Below are 5,103 nucleotides of genomic sequence, written 5' to 3' on the forward strand. Positions count from 1 at the left end.
ATACTATTTGTCATATAAAAATTAAAGATGGAAAGATATGGTTGAAACTTTAAAATTTGTTCATGTTCTAAGTCTATTTATTTCCATATTTCTTTCCATAATAGTATCTACTTCTTCCTTTCCCTTGATGCCACAACCTTGTATGATACATAAGAATTGTCCGAAAATACACAATATTGGTGTTAAGTGTCGTACAGGCTATTGTATAAGGATCTAAAAATTCCCACTTAAATGAATGAATTCTTGCACTTGCAGAAGAATTGTACAATATACCTTATACTAGAGTGATCGACTTGTTGTCCTTTTGTTTTTATGCATGCACTAAATAATTTTTTCTTTCCTAATTTAATGTACCTTCAAGTTATGTTTTTGTACCCTAAGATGGTGGGACTAAAATGAAATAACGCATAAAAGAGTTTTATTTATAATGTCACATTATCTTATAGATTTGAAGGTATCACCATGGTCTTCAATCCATACATTAAAAAGTTTGAGATTTTGCATTTCTCGGTGAAAAATAAAATCGAGACCTAACCAAAGTGGAAACGAAGTTTGTAAACATCTCTTTGTACTGTGATACAAATCTCTAAAAAAATTGAAGTGAAAAATTCCACATGTAAAGTTTTAATTATTTATTTTTAATTTTTATAGTATATACGCTACAAGTTATAGAATTTTCTTTATGCTAGGAAAAAAACTAAAGCATTACTAGAATGAACCCATACTATATAGACACTACTAGAAAAATTAAATTTAAAGAGGGTGCAAATCTGTCAGCAAATTAAGAAATTTCTGTCACAAACCATTTTAGTGATATACTTAGCGACACGCCAAAATTCATAACAAAATCATGCCTCACAAAATATCAGTGTGGACGTACATTTAATAATCGCCACAATTTGTGATAGATTTTTTTCGTTACAAAGATTAAAATCCATATATGAAGTAAGGAACATGGGTTTGAATCGCAACCCTTTGAAAATTGTGGCTGCTTCTCAAACCTTGAGAAGATGTTCAGATTTAAGAATCAGAAGTATGAAAGTGAATTTGATACAAGAAGATATTGGTTAATTGTGTTTGCTTTTGAACTATCAAATAAAGGGGTTAAGGGATAGAGAAGATGACAATAAGCAATTATTTTGGTTCAACCAACTGGGCTAGTCCAGCCCCCACTGACTACGAGATTTCCTAATTTGGTTCCTAAGATACCCTCTTAGAATCTCCACCTTTCTCTTCTTTTATGGTTTTCATGTCCATACAAGTTTTGCATAGTCTCCTCAGATTTGAAGTTACCAAACAATCCACCTTTATAACCCAAAGAGGATTAGTAAATAATTTTAATTGTTTAAACAATTGTTTTTGTGATCGTGATCTTTTACAAAAAAAATCATATCTCATAATTTCCTCTCTCTCTATCTCTTTATCTCTCTGTCTAAGTTCAATCTGATCACACACGCATGAATCTAAACTTTTCAAATACACATTTAAGATGTTCCAAAGATATAGTGGAGGCTTGAGCGTATCTGTGATTTCTATCTGATGTTTAAGAAGCTAATCTCAAGTTGAGAAGAAATGCAGATTTGTTTCAAGCAATATAACCTTTTCTTCGTCTTAAGGTTTCATTGATTTGAGAAACTTTTTGTATTGTTTTGATTCAAGTTAGTGTAATTCACTTTTATCCTAATTCCTGCAACTCTGTAGATATGTTAAGTGTTTTGTAGTGAGATATTGTAACACCCTATTTCTAATAAGCGGTAAAACGCGCGAATATACAAACATATTCTAGAAATAGATGCTACGTCTTCGAATAAACCACAATACATACATGCATAAAGATCATGTCACATCACATAGCAGCTGAACATATACATATAATCCATAAACAACTCCCAATCTCAATATAATAAAAATATATCCTCCATATCTCAAATACAACAATATCTCAACTCCAAGATACATAGTCAATAAAGTAACATGCAAGAACTATCCTAGATCAGAGCCCTAATCTAGACACTTGCAAATAAAGAGGAACTCCACTCCTCGGCATCATCAAGCAAAACAGACTAAGCATCCTGCACTCCATCTACCCGTCCATACGGAAAGGTAGGTGGTAAACCACTGAGGGTTAGCATTACATCATCATAATCCATATAAGATTAATAAGAACTTTGAAAATGAAAGATATAATCAAGGATAAAGAATGACAATTCATACATAGTTCCTCAATATTCACAACATATAAGCAATCCAAGATCATTCAATATCGTTATATCAAGTTCATATCCACAAGTGTATCATACACATATCACAACCTCACCTTGTCAACAAACAATTAACAATTCAATCCGCAAGTACAATTAGCAATAATCAACCATCAAAACACATCTTAATGCAATTCAATCCACCAACAGTTTATGCAATGTCTCTAGACTCATCTAGATGCATGTGGTACCAAACACCTCAAGGTCGTCACCTTCAATGCAACAAAAACATCGTAATCACCTCAATTGGATATAAAATCCACCACCATCAGTCATGTATGCATGAACATATGACCCAACTACAAATGCATATGTTCACACAAACAATAATCACCTCACCATCACCAAAACTTGTATATATGCAATTAACAACAATTCACCACCACATAACATATATACAATTGCCAACAACATCCACAACACAAGCAACATATAGTTGTCACACAAATATACACCACCAATCATCTCCACATAACATATAATAACTCTCCATAAAGGATTCACCATCAATTAATTCTCAAAAGTCATTTCTAGTTAAGTTCGTCTCTTAAAATCACAACATTAAGTTAATTGAACATTTGAGTCAAAACCAAGTAAACAAGCTCAATTGCCTATGCCATGTATTCTCACAAGTCACATATGTGTGTAATAGAGATTACATAAGCATTTAATCGGCCAAATACGACAAATTCAATAAAAACTCAAAGTTCGTCTCACTTTATCATTTTTCACAAAAACTCTCATTTTCAAGCAAAACAAGTTAAGACTTGGTGGAACCAATCACAACTACTTTTTAAAAATCATATGAACAAGAGCCTAGGCCAATTACAAGCAATCAAGCCTTAGTTCAAAAATTAGCCTATGTTCGTTTGAGAAAATCCCAAGTTTACGTATTCCACAATTCCACCCAAAAGTCAAGTTAAACATGATTAAGACATAGCACCGACTTTACAAGCCTTGCCTAAGCCTATATGACTTGTAGACTAAGCTTGCAATCCCTTATGCTCACAAAAGGTCACTTTTCAACATTTTTCCAAAAACCGAAACGTCACAAATCCAAGTTTCAAACCATTTGAAAATTCGAACATTCAATAAAGTCAAATATGTTCCAGTTGAAAAGTAAGTGAAAACAGTACAAGAACACCTTCAAACGGTCGCTACGGACCCCTACACGACTGCCCCTGACCCCCCGAACACGGAACAACGGGTATGTTGCCCTGTGCAGCGCTGGGCGCTAGCTCTCTGAGTGTGGGCGCCTAGCGTCCTAGCTCAGGCGCAGCGCTCCGCAACGTGCGTTTTCGCGCGTTTCGGCCGCGGGTTTATGCCGTTTTCGCCCCAAAATCGGATGTTTAAAACCCTTCAATGTCAAAAGTGATCCGAGGCATAACCCGAGGCTCCAACACATCAAACTCACACGTTTCGTAGCATTTGAATAAGTTATACAAACCTTTGAAAATTCATTTTCTCTAAACAACAAGTTTTCTTCTCTAATCAAACCAATTTTCACAACAACCATTCTCAACAACAACATAACAATTCTCATCACCAATTCACAATTAATGATACCCAATGTATCAAATCAACAACAACATGATTCAAATCATCAACAACAACAATTGAACATGAATCCATTCATAATTCATCAACCACAACTTCACAATTCATCAATTTCATCCAAAAACATATTATGCTCATTTCTACTCATTTTGACATACAAATTCAACAACAACAACACAATTATCATACTAATCATGTTCTCAAACATAACAACAACAATTATGCACGAATTTACATCAATTAAAACCAATTCATCAATTTCATGAAAATGGGTAAAAGAGAAAAGTTATGAAATTATGAGTGAAGCCTAACCCTCTTACCTTAATTCTCCACAATCACTAGCTAGTGCCTCACTTTAGCTCCAACCCTTGATTCTCTAGCCTCTCCTAGCTCTCTCTAGTTCCTTCTCTTCAAAACCCCTTTTCTCCTCTTGAGCTTTTCTCTCTAACTCTCTCTAATTGTGAAATGAAATGAATTGTTTGTAAGACCCCAATTTCACTACCAACTAGTGTTTATATAATCTCTACTCAATTGGGCTCAACTCACAATGTTTTAATGGGCCTAACCCATTTCTATTCTAACCCAAAATGTTACTACTCACTTAACGGTAAAATATAACGCTAACGGTCACTTAACGGTAAACTAAATATTTACCCCACTCTCCAACACTTAGTAAAATAAAACCCTCACTAAGCACTAAAAATAACCTTCGGCAAAAATTACAAATTTACCCCTGCCCTCAAAATGACCAAAATACCCCTAAGTCCAAAATGACTAAAATTCCCTTCTAACACCGAATTCTACGAATCCCAACCAAAATACACACAGAGGCAATTAATCACATAAGAGCACATAGAACACACATAAATAAATAATAAAATAAATCAAGCAAAAATCGGGCTGTTACAACTCTCCCCCCCTTAAAAGAATTTTTGCCCTCGAAAATTACCTGAAGGAAACAACTCCGGATACGAAACCTTCATCCTACTCTCCGATTCCCAAGTGGCACTCTCACCCGTCGGTCCAACCCAAATCACTTTAACCAAAACGACCTCCTTGCCACGCAAACGCTTCACTTCACGATCCTCAATCCTAACTGGCCAAGTCTCAACAGTCAAATTATCCCTACTTCCAAATCATCCACTTGAATCACATGAGACGCATCATACACATACTTCCGCAACTGAGACACATGAAACACATCATGAAGATTCGATAAAGATGGCGGTAACGCAATCCGATACGCTACAACCCCAACCTTCTCAACAATCTCAAACGGTCCAAC

At 35.0% G+C, this 5,103-nt stretch overlaps 1 long non-coding RNA gene across 1 annotated transcript; it reads right to left on the reverse strand.

Moving 5' to 3' along the window:
* Positions 1–1,872: 1,872 nt before the first annotated feature.
* Positions 1,873–4,278, reverse strand: LOC146935807 (uncharacterized). The gene is made up of 2 exons (XR_015030363.1): positions 4,139–4,278; positions 1,873–2,083 (listed from the first exon to the last, which is right to left on the reverse strand). It is a non-coding gene; the product is annotated as an uncharacterized LOC146935807 (long non-coding RNA).
* Positions 4,279–5,103: the final 825 nt, after the last annotated feature.

This window comes from Medicago sativa, chromosome 3 (genome assembly GCF_051527215.1).
Source record: "Medicago sativa cultivar Bolivia chromosome 3, Bolivia_mono, whole genome shotgun sequence".
NCBI lineage: Eukaryota > Viridiplantae > Streptophyta > Magnoliopsida > Fabales > Fabaceae > Medicago > Medicago sativa.